A 19,615-nucleotide genomic window follows, 5' to 3' on the forward strand; every position below is an offset into this window, starting at 1 on the left:
TAAAAATATAATAAAATATAATAAAATTAATATATTATAAAACATAATAACAATATATAATACAATAGAATATAGTGTATTATAGTTTATTACCATAATATAACATAATATAATATATAATATATAATTAGTATAATATAAAACAAAAATGACCATCAGATTTGGCACGAAAAACAGAGCCCCATTCATTCACACTCAGGAATCCCATTAAAACATTAAGCTTAAAGCCACAATATAGACACAAAGGACCAGAAAAATAAAAAGAGTGAAGAAATAGATAAAAATTTTTTAAAAAGGAAGCCCTGACACAACATTGGAGACAATGAGCTTCCAAAGATGCCATTGAGTTCATTTTCTCCTGGCCATCTACTGTTGGGCATAGGGCATACATTTAAGAGTAGTTTGTTTCAGCCAGGCAGTGGTGGCGCAGGTCTGGAATCCCAGCACTCTAGGAGGCAGAGGCAGGCGGATTTCTGAGTTCGAGGCCAACCTGGTCTACAGAGTGAGTTCCAGGACAGCCAGGGCTACACAGAGAAACCCTGTCTCGAAAAAAACAAATCCAAAAAACCAAAAAAGAGTAATTTGTTTCCCCAGTGAGACTCCCTTTGAGGAAACTAAATTTTCATTTATAAGTAGTTATCAATTGGGGATTACTTCTGGGTTAGGAATGAGGGGTGGGACATTTGTCCACTTCTCCTTTCATCGATAGCCCCTCCCTCTCTCCAGGGCATACCTATTGCAGGCAGGCCCTGTGTATGCTGTCCATCTCTACAAGTCTATATGTGTATGAATAACTGACTTAGAGGGCCTTGTTTTTGTGGTGTTCTCCATCGCCTCTATCTTACACTCTATACTGCCTCCTTTCCACCAGGTTCCCTGAGCCCTGGAGGGGGTGGATTGATGGACACATTCCATTTAAGCCTGAGTGTTCCAAGGCCTCTCACTCCCTGCGTGATGTCTGGCTGTGGGTCTCTATCTGTTCCCACCTGTTTCATCTCTCTGACTATGGCTGAGCCAGGTACTGATCTATGAGTATAGCAGAATGACATTAGGAGCCGTTTTTATTGTCACTTTTTTTCCAACAGTGGTATTTGGTTATCCCCTAGGTACATGAACTATCTAATATTCTCAGGTTTTTGGTTACCCAAGAAGTTTTGGGTATGGGTTCAATCTCATGGAGTGGGCCTTAAATTCAATAAGATACTGGTTAGTTAGTCCTACAACTTTTTTTCTTTTTTCATTAATTTATTTATTCACTTTACATCCTGACCACAGCCCCCCACTCCCAGTTCTACTGTCATTTGCCCTCCCCCCACTGCCCTCTCTTTTTTCCTGAGAAGGAGGAGAAGCCCATATTGGGTACTGCCACACCCTAGGCATTTCAAGTCACAGCAGGAGTAAGCATATCCATCCCCTTCCACTGAGGCCCAACTCGGCAGACCAGCTAAGAGAAGGAGACCCAATGACAAGGGACAGAGTTAGAGAGTTAGAGACTAACTAATAACTCACAGGATAGTATGCCACATGAAGATCATCACACACACACACACACACACACACACACACACACACACACACACACATACATATATATCTCACTGGAGAGTGGTACCAGCCAGAGAGAGACTTTTATTTACCTATTGAGATTTTTAACTGACCACCATAAAAACATCATACTGAATGTTTTTATGTGTGGCCAAAGGAGGCAAGAAGAGAATTCCCTTGCTGAACCACTAAAAATTTGCATTAGGAAGAATGATCCAAGATGTGGAGGTAAAAGACTTTAACGAACTAAAACTGAGGAAAGTTGAGTTTGAATAAGGAATAAACACTGTAAATACAAACACAGTAGCAAATTCTGAGAGGGGAAAAATCGAATGAAAGAATGACATCATTGAGAGAGAATTGAGTCCTTTTATAGGAGTTAAGGAACAATATAAAACCTGCATAAGAACATACCACTCAAAAGTTCCCACATCAGTTGGGGAAGGGGCTCAGAGAGGCCCAACCTGCAACTGAGGATCTATTAGCAGTTGTTGACTACCCGCAGACTAGTAGTTTTCCTTTAGAATGTGACCATAATAGACTGACCATGCACCAGTGGATGGTGCTACAACTCTGCATATGGGTTGTACTAATTTGACTCAGTAAATTATTTATAAAATAGAATATACAAATTGGGAGGAGCATGCAGCAAGTTTGGTATCTGGTAGGAGTTACAGTGTGCACATATGTTCAAATTATATTTTATTCATGCATGAAATTCTCAAATAATACATTTAAAATGTTCTGTTTTTTAAAAAGCCATTTGGCCGTGTCTCCTGGTCCATTTGCATAGTTTAATTTGAGTAGGTAAGTCATGTTAATTTTACAACACCATTTGGTTGAGGCTTCCCTGAGAATGGCTATTTGAGATGAGATGCCAGTGGTCAATAGGAATTAGGCTCTGATTAATTATGTAAGATATCACAAATCACTGACTCAGGTTGACCATTTGAAAGAGATTTTGATCTGCATGTTTTTGGCATTTTGTTTTGGGCTGCACTTTTTCTCTGCATAAAGATAGTGACATTTTCTCTGAAAGGAAATCAGTACATCTAAGGGATTATTTCACCTCCAGATCTCTCCTTGGACTCAGAGGAGGCTTTTGCTCAATTTATTTTAAAACTCAATCCTTTTTCTCTCACTCCTGCTTCCTTTGCTCGCTTACCACTGGAGACACTATATGCATAAAGTGTCAGAGTGTCAGACGTATTTCACCTCAGACCAGTCAGAATGGCTAAGATTAAAAATTCAGGAGATAACAGGTGTTGGAGAGGATGTGGAGAAAGAGGAACACTCCTCCACTGCTGGTGGGGGTGCAAATTGGTACAACCACTCTGGAAAGCAGTCTGGCGGTTCCTCCGAAAACTGGGCACCTCACTTCCAGAAGATCCTGCTATACCACTCCTGGGCATATACCCAGAGGATTCCCCAGCATGTAATAAGGATACATGCTCTACTATGTTCATAGCAGCCCTATTTATAATTGCTAGAAGCTGGAATGAACCCAGGTATCCCTCAACAGAAGAATGGATGCAAAAAAATGTGGTATATCTACACAATGGAGTACTATTCAGCCATTAGAAACAATGAATTCATGAAATTCTTAGGCAAATGGATGGAGCTAGAGAACATCATACTAAGTGAGGTAACCCAGACTCAAAAGGTGAATCATGGTATGCACTCACTAATAAGTGGACATTAACTTAGAAAACTGGAATACCCAAAATATAATCCACACATCAAATGAGGTACAAGAAGAAAGGAGGAGTGGCCCCTGGTTCTGGAAAGACTCAGTGAAACAGTATTCGGCAAAACCAGAACAGGGAAGTGGGAAGGGGTGGGAGGGAGGACAGGGGAAGAGAAGGGGGCTTACGGGACTTTCGGGGAGTGGGGGGGGGCTAGAAAAGGGGAAATCATTTGAAATGTAAATAAATTATATCAAATAAAAAAAAAGAAGAAAAGGCAAGTGGGAAGGGGTGGATGGGGGAACAGGGGGAGGGAAGAGGGCCTATGAGACTTTCGGGGAGTGGGGGGCCAGAAAAGGGGAAATCATTTGAAATGTAAATAAAAATGTATTGAATAAAAAAAAAGAAAAAAAATGTCCAATAAAAGATCATCCTACCATTTATTGTAGTACTGAATCTTAGAATATGAAGAAAGATGAGATGTGGCTCTTATCCTTTGTGACATTACAATTGAATGGAAAACTGCTGCAGGGATACTACTGAGTGACTCTTAGTAGTCAAGATTTCAAGAAGCCCATGAAGAATTGTATATCTTGAAGGCTCAAGGAAGATACTGCATCTTGTCCACTCTTTCATTAAATGCTAATTCCTCTATAGGAGAGCAATTTGTAGTATGCCCAGTTTTCTGGAATGGTCATAATATATTAACAGAGGATCATGTAGGATTTGAGCCAAAGCTGGAAAGATAAACAGTTTTATATAGAAAGACAGAGGGGGGAAGGAGAGATTTCATGGGGTGAAGAGGTCCTGCTCACTTATCACAAAGCCCTGAGTCAGCAATGCTCATAGCTAGGGAGGCAACAAAGCGCTTTCCAAGTACATCCTGGCAACTACCAGGCATTACTCAGAGCAGGCTTATCTATGCAACTTCTCTAACATAAAGCCATAAAGCGAGAGACTGGAGAGAAAAGGTCATCCTTTCTTATCTCAGCTGTCAGTTCTAAGCAAACAAATGGGGCCCAGGGAGTCAAGAGTGCACTCACACAGCTGTTTGGAACAGAGTCTAAACCCACTGTTTCTCTTTACAGAAAACTCTCAGAGCTGAGAGTTGAGATACCCATTATTCACCAACTGGTTGCAGAATAAGCTTCCTGCCCTTATCTTACAACAACTGGTCGGCCCCTGTTGTCTAGAGGAGACTGCTGAGGCTTAGATATATGTAGTCATTTACCCAGTATAGTAGCAGATTTAGTAAGAGGTATAGCTGAGAAGCCCAGACTACATCTGCTCCAAACCCTGTAGTCAGAGTAATTACTGTTGTTAGAGTTCAATCTCACTGGTTCATATCAGTCACTGGGTCCAGACACTACTCTCTATTAATGGAACTTAATTTTAACATTTTTTCTCCAGGAAACAAAGGCACACAAAGTGAGAGAATAAGTCTTAAACAAGTTATCAAAAGTAAAATACCCCATGAGGAAAGGGTTGAGGAACCTGGAGGGGATAGGGACTACACAAAGAGATCAACAGAGTTAACTAACCTAGACCCTTGAGGACTCCCTCACCCAGAGACTGAACCACCAACCAAAAAGTATACATGGCTGGACCTAAGCTCCCTGCACATATGTGGCAGAAATGCAGCTTGGTCTTCATGCGGGTCCCCCAACAATTGGAGTGGAGGCTTACTCTGACTCTGTTGCCTGCCTGCGAGTACTGTTCCTCTAACTGGGCTGTCTTGTCTGGCCTCAGTTGAAGAGGATATGCCTAGTCCTGAAGAGATTTGATTACCAGGGTAGGTTGGTACCCAGGATCCTGTCTTCAATTTGATTCCATTGATCAGCCTGTCTGGTTTTATGCCAAAACTTTGTGATTTTTATTACTATTGCTCTGTAGTATAGCTTTAAATCAGAGATAGTGATTCCTCTAGAACTTTTGTTTGTTTTACACAATTGTTTTAATAATCCTGGGTTATCAAATAGTTCTAATGAGAGATCACTAATGTTAGCATTGAGAACATTTTTAGAATCTAAATGTTAAGAATATAATTTTAATCATGATAAAATCTAATTATGTAAATGTAGCCCTGGCTGCCCTAGAGCTTACCATATAGACCAGGTTGCCCTTGAACTCACAGAAATCTTCCTGTCTCTGCCTCCTTAGTGATTAGGTTGTGCCAGCATGCCTGGATAAAATCTAATGATGTTTTATAATGTTTAAATAGCTCTATTTTTAATGTTCTGTGTTTGGAAACTGGCTTTATTGTATGTCCTTTCACCAATCCACAGTGGTTTTACATAAAACTGAATGCTTTGGCTGAACAGTTATAGGACTTTCATTTCAGATAGTGGGACATCATCTGGGCCCAGCCTCACCTACAGAACACCTAGTTAGGAGCATCAGCCTCACTACTTGCACAAGACATATAAAGATTTGTGTAGCCCATAATATAGAGGCTGTGCTCTATAAACCCAGGGATTTGTATGTGCTCACAAACCCAGGGATTACCTTTAGTCTAGTACAACTGTAGCCCTGCATATCCAAGTCTGTCTCAAAAGAAGCCAGCACCCTAATATTGTCTAGAGGTCCCTTACTGTACATCCACTGACATTCTGAAAGGGATAAGTGAACACATGCTCATACCTAAAGAACATTATAGCAGGTACCCATCTCAACAATTGCTCATGCCTGCTTCCCACATTCTTCTACCTAAGCTACCCCTACCCTTCTTCTTATAGCAGTGGTTCTCAACCTTCTTAATGCTGTGTGCCATTTAATACAGCTCCTCATATTGTGGTGAGCCCCAAATATAAAATTATTTTCGGTGCTACTTCATAACTGTAAAATTCTGTTATGACTTGTGATGTGAATATCTGATATATAAGATATCTGATATATAACTCCGAAGGGGTTGTGACCCACAAGCTAAGAAACACTGGCCTAAGGCTTCTTACAGCTCCATAGTCACTATGGCCTCAGAATGCCTCTGATGGCTCAGTTTATTTCAAGAGTGAGCATGGCTTCTTAAAATCTTTCAGCCTTCACTGTTCCTCAGATAACTGACAGGCACTCCTGGATCCTACCAGCTACTTGGCCTGGAAATTCAACTGGAATGTTTCCATGCCAGTGATTTCCTGATTTAAAAGAAAATGGAGATATCATGACCATCTGATGACTTCAACCTCAACACAGCCTGCCTGCACTTACCCATTCATGCCTCTCCCTAGTGTCCATAGACATTTTTTCCAACCCATTACCCTGAAAAACCAATATAAGTACTTCAAAAATCACTATTTACTAATGCTTTCCTTCCCTTGATTTGATTTTCAGTAAAGCACGCCAGTCAATTTTGATGGCTCACTAGAGGTGCCCTTTACTCAACCAACCAACCACTGAAATCAATCACCCTCACTCAGATTCACTTCCACCCTGCGACTCAATTATTTGTTTTCATTCTAATTCACTCTTCTTCTCTATCAATCCCACTATGCCTCAACTCACATACCTACTTTGGGTTATACTAATGAACATTCCTATTTCTCCTGATTTTACAAGGCCAAAACACCTTTATCACAATCAAATTAATCTAATAAAAAATTCTCAAAGAATGAATAATACATAAAGATTTATTCATAGTATACTAGAAGAAAAACTACAAAAACTAGTTTCATTCGTTACTTGGTCTTCTCATATTTTCATACAAAGTGTAAGAAATCCATCTTCTGCTCATCTTTGAATTCAAATTTTATATCACTGAACTTAAAAATGATCAACTTTAAAAAACAACAACAAAACACAGTCAAGGAATCATACTCTGTGTCTCACCAGCCTCTAGGATGAAATTCACAGAGAAGCCCTTACGGCTTTAATCACAACCAACAACCACTGTGAGGAAGCCAATGGCTATGACTCAGAGGCTGCACCTCTCTGATTGGCAAAGCTAACCAAAGTTGGGACACTGGATATGCTCATGAAATAATCCTGTCATCCATGCATAACTCAACATGAAGATAATTTTTTTAAAACTAAGAAGATTTTTTAAATTTCTAAGACATTTACATTAGTAATTTCAGACTGCAGGAAGATTGAAACATAAATTGTTTACTAGAAACTTAAATTAACTATGTCTATTTTGAGTCCTCATTTCTATAGTAAGTCAATTCTGCATATGAAACATGTTTTCTATATATTGATTGGGGATGCTTCATTTTTTTTTACCTGAATCTTTACTGGTTACTATATTACATATGAAGTACACGGATATTTCTACCCCACACCCCTAGGGTAATCAGGGAGTAAAAGAAGTGTCTTAGTTAGGGTTTCTGTGGCTGTGATTAAACACAGTGACCAAAGAGCAAGTTGGGAATGAAAGGGTTTATTTGACTTACACTTCCATATCACTGCTCATCATCAGAGGAAGTCAGGACAGGAACTCAAATAGGGAAAGGATTTGGAGGCAAGAGGTGATGCAAAGGCCACAGATGTGGGGTTTTGGTTGCTGGCTTGCTTCTCATGGCTTGTTCAGCTTACTTTCTTATAGAACCCAGGAGCACCAGCCCTGGTATATCACCACACACAATGGGCAGGGCCCTCCCCCATCAATCACTAATTAAGTAAATATCTTACAGCTAGACCTTATGGAGGCATTTTCTTTTACTTTCTTTTTTTTTGGGGGGGGGAAGGATGCATTTTCTTAATGGAGATTCTCTCCTTTCAGATATATCTAGCTTGTGTGAAGTTGACATAAAACTAGCCAGCACAATTGACCCCTTGTCAGCGTGGCATACAAACACAAAACTGCTAAGCCATGAGCTCTAATTTCTTGTTCTTCCCCAAGAGTACACACTAAGATCAACATTACAATATAAAAATTCTAAATTTTAATAGGCCCAGTAATTTAAAAATTCAAACACCTTAAAAAAAAAAAACACCACCAATGAGAGAGCCTGCACAGGACTGATCTAGGCCCTCCACACAGAGTTGTGTAGCTTGATTTTCTTTCAGAACTCCTAACAGTGAGAGCAGAGGCTGTCTCTGACTCTGTTGCCTGCCTTTGGGACCTTTTCCCTATACTGGGTTGCTTTGTCTCCACTTAATTGAAGAGGAGGTGCCTAGTCTTACTGCAACCTGATATGCCATGGCCGAGAGGCTTCCCTTTTCTGAAGAGAAGCTGAGGAAGAGTCCATGGGAGGGGAGGGAATGTGAGGAGAGGGACTGGAAGGAGAGGTGGGAGGGGAAACTGCTGCCAAGATATAAACTATTTTTTTTTAAAAAATCAATCTCTTTAAAATAGTAATCTCTTTAAAAACCCAAAGTCTTTTAATGCTCAAATTTCTCTCAACTGTGGTCTCCTGTCAATTCAAAAATAGTTAAATATTTTCTTACTTCAAAGAGGGAAAAATCAGGGCACAGGCGCAATCAACTCAAAGCAAAACTCCAAAAGTATAAATAACTCAGCATTCAGTGTCTTGAGATTCACTCACGATCTTCTGGGCTCCTTCAAGTGGCTTGGGTCACTTCTCTGGCTCTACCCTCTGCAGCACACACAGATTATCTTCTAGGCCCAGCAAACTCCACTTCACCACTGCTGCTGCTGTTCTCACTGGTCAGTCCAAAATTCTGGGGCCTTCTGTTGCAACCCGACTACACTTTCACCAATAGCCTCTCATAGGTCCCCTTTATGGTGCCAAGCCTCAACTTCTTTGCCATGATCCCTTCAGTCCTGGGCCATCACCTGCCACTGAGCTACATTTACAACAATGGCCTCTCTTGGCCTCTCACAGTGCTGAGTCTTAGTTGCTCTCCATGACCCTTCATGCCTTCAAAACCAGTACCACCTGAGTGACTCTTACACATTACCAAGTCCAGCTGCCAGCCAGAGGTACAAACTTGGCTGCCCCTGGAGCCCAGTTTCTGTGCGCTGATGATCACGAATTACTTCCCAAAAGAGGTCACCTCAATGATGCTGGTCTCTTCTTAATCACTACTGATTTCTTTGCTCTAGCTAACCAGCATCAATAGTCCCAGCAACACAAGGTTTTGCTTTAGTAGTTCTGGTATCTTGTTAATCACAGCTGATTCTTCAGCTCCAGATGACCAGAACCACAGATTCTTCATACGAAAACTCAGTAAAGTCTTTGCTTCCCTCTGAGACTTCACAAGCCAGGCTTCTGTTGTCTGCACTGTTTTCAACATCTCTATCTCCAAGCTCCCGCAGAACTGCTCACTGAGATCTCAACACTCAGTGGCTTTTCTAACCTAAAATTCCAACGTCCTTCCACAATTCTCCCCCAAAACATGGTCAGGTCTGTCACAGCAATACTCTACTACCCTGGAACCAACTTGTCTTAGGGTTATTACTGCTGTGATGCCAACACCCTGATCAAAGCGACTTGGGGAGGAAAAGTTTTATTCAGCTTACACGTCCATATCACTGTTCATCATTAGAGAAATTTAGGACAGGAACTCAAACAGGGCACGAACCTGGAGGCAGGAGCTGATGCAGAGGTCATGAAGGAGCGCTACCTACTGCCTTGCTCAGCCTGCTTTCTTAGAGAACCTAGTACTACTTGCCCAGGGATGGAACTACCCACAATGGGCTGGGTCCTCTCCCCATCAATCATCACTAATTAAAAAAATGCCTTACAAGGCCAGGCAGTGGTGGCACACACCTGTAACCCCAGCACTTGGGAGGCGGAGGCAGGCAGATCTCTGAGTTCAGGGCCACCCTGGCCTGATCTACAGAGTGAGTTCAAGGACAGTCAGAGCTATACAGAGAAACCCTGTCTTGAAAAACAAAACAAAACAAAACAAAACAAAACACTCAAAAAAAAAAAAAACCCAGACTTGCCTACAGCTCAATGGATGTATAGAAGAGATTCAAAGCAGGGTAGCTGTGCAGGGGGTAAACAGGTGAAAGGAGGAGAAAGTGATGCAGTTCTTCAATTAAAAAAAGAAAAAATACTCTTCACAAATGAGTCTGATATTTAAAGTCTTTTTGGAAAAGGCTGAAGCCTCCACTGTGAAATTTCCTCAGTGCCTTTGTGAAATGTGGAACAAAACTTTCTTTGTCTGAGATGGCAGTGGCAGCAATAATAGCAGAAGTGCCTTGTCTTCTATTTGAGCTTTTCCAGATCATCTTATCCAGCTCTTGGGAAATGAGGCCCTCTTTAGAAGATGTTGCAAGGACTGGATCTGTCACCACCTATGCTATTAGCTGTGAAGGACACAACATGGTGGCATTGCTCCAATGTCAGGAGCCTACTTAACATCTGACTGCATAGTATATCTTGCAGCAAGGTTGTCAGCTACTACTAGGTACTTAATGTGATTGATTAGTTCTTCTGCTCTGCAACAGGTTGACCAGTCACCATAGAATGTTTTGAGGCCTAAAATTATTGTGTTTCCTTTAACAAAGAAAGTTTAGGGGGTTGGAGAGATTTCTCCCTTGTTAAAATACTTGTTGCATAATCATGAGGACCAGATTTGGAATCTTAGCACCCACCTAACTGGTCAGGTATTCTACAAATGCCTGTAACCCTAGTTCCCAGGAACAATGTCCTCTTCTGGCCTCCGCATGTGCACATAGGAACACATACTCATAATCACCAGTGTATGTTTCTTCTTACAAACACACACATACATAAATAAAATAAATACTTAAAATGGAGAAAAGGGAAAAATTTAAAATATCTCAGAGAGCAAAGGGGCCTCTGGACACTATCAGCTCATAAATGCCACGCTCTGGGGTTTTTGAAAAGAAAAATAACATTTACTGATATTTCATAAGGTATGCACATCTCAGCTTTGATTCCTAGAAAGAATTTGTCTATAACACCCCAAACCCATAATCTCAATGGCCTATTTGGTCTGTTTATCTTTCGAATCAAATGGAGGCAACCATGGAGGTGGAAAACCTAGAAAAAAGAACAGTAACTACAGATGCAAGCATCACCGGCAGAATACAAGAGATGGGAGAGAGAATCTTAGACATAGACGTTACTACAGGAGAAATTGATAAATCAGTCAAAGAAAATGTTAAATCTAAAAAATTTGTGATATAAAACATCTAGTTAAATTGGGATACCACGTTAAGTCCAACCCTAAGAATAGTAGGAATAGAATGAGAAGATTCGAACCTAAAAGGGCCAGAAAACATTTTCAACAACATCATAGAAGAAAATTTCCCTAGCCTAAAGGAAGAGATGCCTATAAACATATAAGAAGCTCACAGCCCAGGGTACCTGGGAGGCGGGAGAGGGGCTGGGGTTCCTTAGCACTGATTCCAGCGATTCCAGTGGGAATGGCCCCAGGGCCTCACACCACTACTCGCTGGAGGGCGCTGGAGCAGCACAACTTACCAGAAGAGGCGAAGAGGCGCTGTACCTGGAGCGAGTCCGGGCGCTGCTTTTCCCAGCTGGCTCTGGAGCGTGGGCGGGCGAGGGCCACCGGACAGATTCCGGGGTTTTTGAAATACTTCAGCCATGACTAACAGTAAAGCAGAAGAACTGATAGTCGGGCATCAGTGGGAGGAGAGGTCCTTGGTCAGGTGAAGGCTAAATAGATGCCCCAACAAAGGAAAATCAAAGGGGGAGGAGGGGGGAGTGGGTCACGTGGAGGGGCATGTACGTGGAGGCAAGGGGTGGGAGGAGGGGTTGATGGTTTCCGGGGAAACCGGAAACAGGGAAAAGTTTTATCATTTGAAATGTAAATGAAGATTATATTCAATTAAAAGAAAAAGAAAAGAAATTGAGATCGATGGAACTGAAAAACCAGAGCGCACAGAAGAAAGCATTGTGGAACAACCCGATACCCCCAGCTGAATGTCTAAGCCAGGCCATAGACATCAATGAACCAATAGGCAATTTAAAGAAACTACTAGAACCAAGACTGCAGTGCTCCTTGGCTGCTCATGAGATTTGCCTGCGAGATGTTCAGCTGGATCCAGACCGAAGCTTGTTTGATCAAGGAGTGAAAACAGATGGGACTGTACAACTTGGTGTACAGGTAATTTCTTACCAAGGAATTGTGCCAAAGTTAAACAATCTTGAAATTGTTAAGACTGCGGAAACAGTCGAAGTGGTCATTGATCCAGACACCCACCATGTAGAAGCAGAAGTGCATCTCGTTGAAGAAGCCCAAGTGATAACTCTTGATGACACCAAGCATATTACAACCATTTTAGATGAGACCTCGGAGCAAGTGACATGATGCGCCGCTGCACTGGACAGCTACAGAAAGGAGCAGGAACGCCTTGGGATTCTCCTATGATTCTATACAGTGGTCCACAGACCAAGTCCTACATTGGGTGGTTTGAGTAATGAAGGAGTTCAGCATGACTGATACAGACCTCACCACGCTCAACATTTTGTTAAGAGAATTATGTCGTCTCAACCAAGAAGATTTTTTTTCAGCGGGTCCCTCAGGGAGAAATTCTCTGGAGTCATCTGGAGCTTCTTTAAAAATATGTTTTGGCAAGTCAAGAGCAACAGATGAATGAGATAGTTACAATTGACCAGCCTGTGCAAATTTTTCCAGCATCAGTGCCTTCTGCTACACTGACTACGATTAAAGTTATTATAGAGTAGTGCAAAGGCAAAACAGGAAACAATGGTCAGATCCAACTACGGCAGTTTTATGCTAGAACTTCTTACTGACAAGGATGCTTGAGACTGTATTTCTTGGGTTTGTGATGAAAGTGAATTTATGCTAAATCAGCCTGAAGTGCTTACACAAAAACAGGGACAATGTAAAAACAAGCCTACAAGGAACTATGAGAAACTTAGCTTTGCATTATGGTATTATTATGATGGGGACATGATTTGTAAAGTTCAAGGCAAGAGATTTGTGCTCTAACCTTTATTACTGAATTTGAATCTTATTTCTAGAGTGTGCAATCTGATGCATGATTTTTTAAATAAATGTCTCATACACAATTCATGTTTGTGAATTTGGATCTTTTTACATTGAGCATATATTTCAGAATATGTTAGAGGATCACCACAATGCCTGCAATGTGAGAGTAGGTTCATCGGGGGTAGTTTGCTAACAGTCAGGAAAGCTAAACTGGTCAGTGTTAATGTCTGGCCCTACCAAAAAAATAGCCAGTAGCGTCTGAAGAGGAAAGTAAGGAAGCAGTTCCAGGAAACAGCCTGGTGTAGTCGTTTCCTCTCTGCTGCTTTACCTGGAGCCTGAAAAGGGAAATTCTCAGCTAAAGCATGTGTGCCCGTTTCATCTAATCAAACAGAGCTAAACAATCATATCAAATGAAATTATATTGATAATTACTAAACTATGAGGTTATTAATTTATATATTTGTGGGTAAAAAAGTAAGCTAACTGGCAGAGGAAAGTGTTGGATGAGAACCAAGTTTAAAGCTGGCTTAACTCAAACCATTATTAATGGTTTTCTATATAGATTATTCAGTATGTCAAGCCAAGGACTTATATTATTTTGAGAGAGGTACTTAATTCTAATAAAGCAGCTATTGCAATAATTCCAAAATGATATCATTCTCCCTCTCAGATTAAAAAAAAAGTATACCTCAGAAAGAGAAAATTGGTTTAGTTTTGACTTCCTCTTTTTAAAAAATTAATCTGTAATACCAGATTATTATGCAACACCATTTATATATTTCCTTCTGTGTTTCTGAAAACATGAAGACTTTGTGTTAACAAAGTGTTCAACGTTTGAAGTCAGTTCCTTGTGAGTAGTTACAAATGGGTATTTGACTGGGCTCTGTAGGCAATCTTCATTAAATAAAATTTCCCACTTGTTTCATTTTTCTCTTTTGAAAAAAAAAAGAAGCTCGGAGAACACCAAAAAGATTGAACTAAAAAGGGAAATCCTCTTGCCACATAATAATCAAAACACTAACCAAACAGAACAGAGAAAAAGTATTAAAATCTGCAAGAGAAGAAGGCCAAGTAACATATAAAGAAAGACACATTAAAATTATATCTGACTTCTCAACAATAACTCTAAAAAGCCAGAGGGCCCTGGTCTTGCAGTTTCTAAGAGACCACCAATTCCAGTGTGGACTACTGTACCAAGTAAAACTTTCATTCACCATAGATGGATAAAACAAGAAATTCCATGACAAAAAACCAAATTTAAACAATATCTATCCACAAATACAAATACAGAAGATACTAGAAGAAATTACTACACCCACCCAAGGAAACACAGAAAATAAATATTTTCATACCTGTGAAACCAAAAGGAGGTAAACACACACACACACACACACACCACCACCACCACCACCACCACCACCACCACCACCACCACCACCAATATCAAAATGACAGGAATTAGCAATAGTTGATCTTTAACATCTGTCAACAGCAATGGACTCAATTACCCCAATAAAAAGACACAGACTATCAGAATGGATGCAAAAACAGAATTCATCATTCTGCTTCATACAAGAAATACACCTCAACATCAGAGATAGATATCACCTCAGAGTAAAGGGCTGGAAAAAGACAGAGTAGAATTTGAGGGAAGGGCCAACAGTGAGTGGTTCAGCTTGAGACCCACGCCACGAGAGGGAGCCCACTGCTGACACTATTAATGATATTCTGTTACACTTGCAAACAGTGACCTAGCATCACTTTCATCAGAGGCTTCACCCAGCAGATGAAGGAAGCTGATGCAAAGACCTACATCCAGACATTACACAGATCTTGGAGAATCCTGTGGAAGAGGCAGAGGAAAGATGGAAGGAGCCAGAGAGGTCAGGATCACAAGAAAACATACAGAATCAACTAACCCGGGCTCATAGGAGCTCACAGAGTCTGAACCACCATTCAGGGAGCATGCACGGGACAGACCTAGGCCCTCTGAACATATGTAACAGATGTGAATCTTGGTCTTCATGTGGGTCTCCTAACAGCAGAAGTATAAGCTGTCTCTGACTCTGTTGCCTGCCTTTGGATCCCTGTCCCCTAAGTGGGCCACTTTGTCTAGCCTCAATAGAAGAAGATGCATCTAGTCTTACTGCAACTTGATATGCCAAGGCTGTTTGATATCTCTGGGAGACCTCCCCTTTTCCAAGGAGAGGAGTAGTGAATTGGAGGGAGAGGAGAAGAGGAAAAGAGAACTGTGGTTGTGATATAATATAAATAAATTAATATTTATTTGTTTATTATTTGGGGATCAGGCTTTTGTGCCCAATTCCATGATTCCATGGGATATCCCTGGTACCATGAAGCATATGTGGATGTCAAAGAACTTTTTTAAAAATTATTTATTTATAACTTTACATCCCACCGGGTGGTGGTGGCGCACACCTGTAATCCCAGCACTCTGGGAGACAGAGGCAGGCAGATTTCTGAGTTCGAGGCCAGCCTGGTCTACAGAGTGAGTTCCAGGACAGCCAGGGCTACACAGAGATACCCTGTCTCGAACCCCCCCCCCCAAAAAAATAACTTTACATCCCAATATCAGCGCCCACTCTCCTCCAACTAGCCCCTCATGTAAATCCTCCCCTCTTTCCCCTCCCCCTCTTCTCTGAAAGGGAGCCTCCCCCAGGCATCACACTCCCCTCCACAATTCATCAAGTCACCATAGGACAAGGCACATCCATTCCCACAGAGGCCAGACAAGGCAGCCCAGTTGGGGGAAGGGGATCCACAGTTCAGGGACAGCCCCTGCTCCAGTTGTTGGGGACCCACATGAAGATCAGGTTGCACATCTACTACATGTGCGGGGAGGTCGAGGTCCAGCCCATGGATGCTCTTTCATTGGTGGTTCAGACTCTGAGAGCCCCAAGGGTTCAGGTTAGTTGACCTGAAAGGACGACTTTTGAAAGTCAGTTCAGTCTTTCCGTTGTGGATTCCAGGGATCAAAATCAAGTGACCTGACTTATATGACAAGGCTTTTAACTGCTGAGCCCTCTCACTGGATCGCCTGTCCTCACCTTCCACTTCACTATAGAAGCATAGTCAATGCAAATGTGGACAACAGCAGCCAGCTTTACCCAGCTTCTAAGTTCAAACAGCGCTATCTCCCTGGCCTCCTCCCTGGCCTCCTGGATAGTTTTTTTTTCTCCCCGGGAGTCCTTGGAATGTAACAGCACTGGCTGGCATAAAGATAGCTTGTCTAGCTCTTGGACAGTCTTTTTGCTCAAGGCCATCAGGGCAACAAGGGAGAGGCCAGTAGCTGCCAATTCGGAAATCAAGTGTTCCTATCCTGAAAAACTTTTGCTTAAGTTCAGGAAAATGAATATCAATGGGGTTCCATAGAGGAATAATTTAAGGAGCTCATCATTAATACTCAGTAATTCTAACAGATTTAAACAGTGCTTAAACCTACACTGTAGTCCCCTTTCTTTTCGTCTCATCTCCAGATCTGATCAAAATCTTCAGAGGGAGAGCAGAAGGATTCTTATGCAAGTATTAAGGATTGTTTAACATTTACAAAGTTTAAAGCTTCCTTAAAGTTTCAATTTTCTTACAGTATTTAGATGCCAGGAGTATACTTAATGCTAGTGTGGGTGAATCAGAGCTATTAGGGGAAACTAATAACCTAATTCTCCATGAAACCTCCTTAAAGAAAGTCAGTCAAGTGAATGGAAAGTGCTTTTAAATTAAAAGTATATCCTTCAAGCATCTATCATGAGCAATACATCTTAAATAATTATAAATATGAAAGTAAGTCAGGCATGGAGGAGCATGCCTGCAATCCGTACACTCAAAAGGCTAAAGCAGGAAGATCATGAGGTCAAGGCCAAGCTACGCTATGAAATGAACACCAGGCTAATGTTGACCACACAGGGAAACTGTCTCAAAAGCTGGGGTGGGTGGCATGTGTGAATATGTCATAATTAAAGCCATTACGTGTGCTAACTTAAAAAATGACAGGAAAATAGAATTTAGAACAAAAAAGGCTTTAGGGATTAAGAATCTAAGAGATGGAAACCATCCATGAGGTAATGATCCCACATGGCCAGACTTCAAAGATGTTCACTGTGAGACTGTTAAGGATCGAGAAGTTTTGTTGCTAATATGATGTTTTCCTGATGAAGAGATTAAAACCTCCTTTTTTAATTTGCAAAATGTAATGTGATAAAACCTGCTGAAGGAAGTGCACACACACACACACACACACACAGAGAGAGAGAGAGAGAGACAGAGAGAGAGAGAGAGAGAGAGAGAGAGAGTTACTTTTAAACATGGATTTCTTCAAATACCAGTGATAAAAACTAGAATCACATAATATTTTAAAAATAATGTCAAAGTAACTTTTCGAGCTTATTCCAAATTATCTAACTCTATATATTTTCCAGCCCATCAGTGTGATAAAATGCCTGAGACAAACCACTCTCTAGAAACTTGTATAGAGGCAATATCTGTTTGGGTGGGGTTTGTGGAGATTCCCAAGATGACTCAATTCTGCTGTCCTAAAACCTGTACCAAAGCAATATATCATAGTAGGGATATATGGTGAAAGCTGGTCATTCTAATGTTTCATTCTTTTTTTCTATTTTCTTTCTTTCTTTTTTTTTTTTTTTTTTTTTTGCATTTCTGAGAAAATTTTATTGGCCTTTTGGATAAAATTTCTTTTCCAGGAAGGATGATCCCACCATGCTTCTGCTGGAACCAGCGCATGGCCTCCTCTTTGCTGATTCTGTGTTTGGCCCCAATGCAGCCTGTCCTGTGCTTCTTGTCTGTGATGCTGAAACCTGGCCTACCCAGCACCACATAGAAGTCCAGGCCGTACATGCCAGTGCTTGGGTTGTATTCGATGCCCAGGTCAATGTGTTCCTGAATTACAAAACGAAAGTTTCCAGTATCTGAGAATTGAGGGGAGAACAGTATGATCACAGGAGGGGGGACCTGGGAGGGAGAGAGCAGGGGGAGGAATTAAGGGGTCAGTATCAGGTACTGGAGGGGACAAGAGAGAGATACAGAGGGTCAGGAAATGGAATAAAAATACCTAGCAGTGGGGGATGAGGAACTGGAGATAGCCACTGGAGGGTCAGCAAGGAAACGAGAGGCCCCCAGGACCCAACTGGGATGACTTTAGCTGAAATGCTTAGAGAAGGGGAGATAGAACCTATAGAGACCACCTCCAGTAAATAGTCATGACCCATCTCAAAGTTTTTAACTCAGAAATGTTCCTGTCCAAGGGAACGACAGGGACAAAAAAATAATGGAGCAGAGGCTGAAGGAAGGGCCATCCAGGGACCACCCCACCTTGGGATCCATCCTGTCTGCAAATACCAATCCCTGACACTATTGCTGTAGCCAAGAGGCGCTTGCTGACAGGAACCTGGTATGGCTAAGACACACTCGTAATTCCTAAACTACTTCTACAAGCCTGCATCTTCTAAAGGTCTCACAGCTTCACAATAATGATACAGACTTTTAATACACTGGCTTTTCAAAGACCCTTATAACTTGAGCAGTTCTCTGTACTTTTCTATATAAAGTTTTGTGATCTGAAACTATACATCACTGGGGCAAATGTGAGAGCAACCGAAATCCCATCAGACCCTAGGCTTACAGCTCATATTTACATGAAAATGATTTAGCCTGAACCAGTAATTAGCTTCCTGAATATTCAGTTCCCAGAAAGAGAAAGGGCTTGTTGTTTTGGTTTTTGGTTTGTTATTATTTGTTCTGTTGTTGCTTTATTTTCAGTTGTGACAATTTAAGGATATAAGTTCTTATAAACCCTTAGAAAGGAAAAAGCAAGCTAACGTTTTAGGTCACAAATACGCAACCTTTCAAAAGAAGATATGCAAATTAAGATCATAGTCTGGATGGTTATTCCTGGGTGGTAGAAGGCCCTCCTCCCCCATCTCTGTGCTGCTTCTTCTCCCCCACTCCCTCTTTTTTAGAAGGCTTCTCTTAGAACCTTATTTAACTTCTACTAACCTTATGAGAATGGCTCCCAAAGGATCTAAATTAGCCAAACACTGGAGCTAAACAGATGCACATGAACTGGGGGAGACACATTTAAATCAGCAGCACTGATGTTCACTAAAAGAATCAACATGCTTGGTTCTTGGTGATCTTTTTCTATCCTCTAGAGATCAATTTCGGTCCTATGTTGCTATGCCTTCATTCAGTCTGCATTACTGCCTCACACTTCACTCATGTGCAATTTGCTCCAGAGGTTTTCTTCCAACCATTTTTAATTGACCTTGTGTAATTTTATCCCTTAAATTACAAAGAGTGTACCATGGGAAGCTTGTGACTATACTTAATTTAATGTTACAGTAGAAAATGAAAATAAACCCAAGGAGCTGCAACAGTACATGATATCACAAAGATGATGGCGCAATTGTAAGTTAAAACTGATTTGACTTGCAGCAAGTGAAAAACCCACATGCCCCAAGACCAACAAAAGAATATTGACAATGAAAATTACACAGCAG

General features: G+C 41.2%; 1 pseudogene; it reads left to right on the forward strand.

Moving 5' to 3' along the window:
* The first annotated feature begins 11,529 nt into the window (after positions 1–11,529).
* LOC127674617 (GA-binding protein alpha chain-like) lies at positions 11,530–13,082 on the forward strand (annotated as a pseudogene).
* Positions 13,083–19,615: the final 6,533 nt, after the last annotated feature.

The sequence above is a fragment of the Apodemus sylvaticus genome, chromosome X (assembly GCF_947179515.1).
Source record: "Apodemus sylvaticus chromosome X, mApoSyl1.1, whole genome shotgun sequence".
Lineage (NCBI taxonomy): Eukaryota > Metazoa > Chordata > Mammalia > Rodentia > Muridae > Apodemus > Apodemus sylvaticus.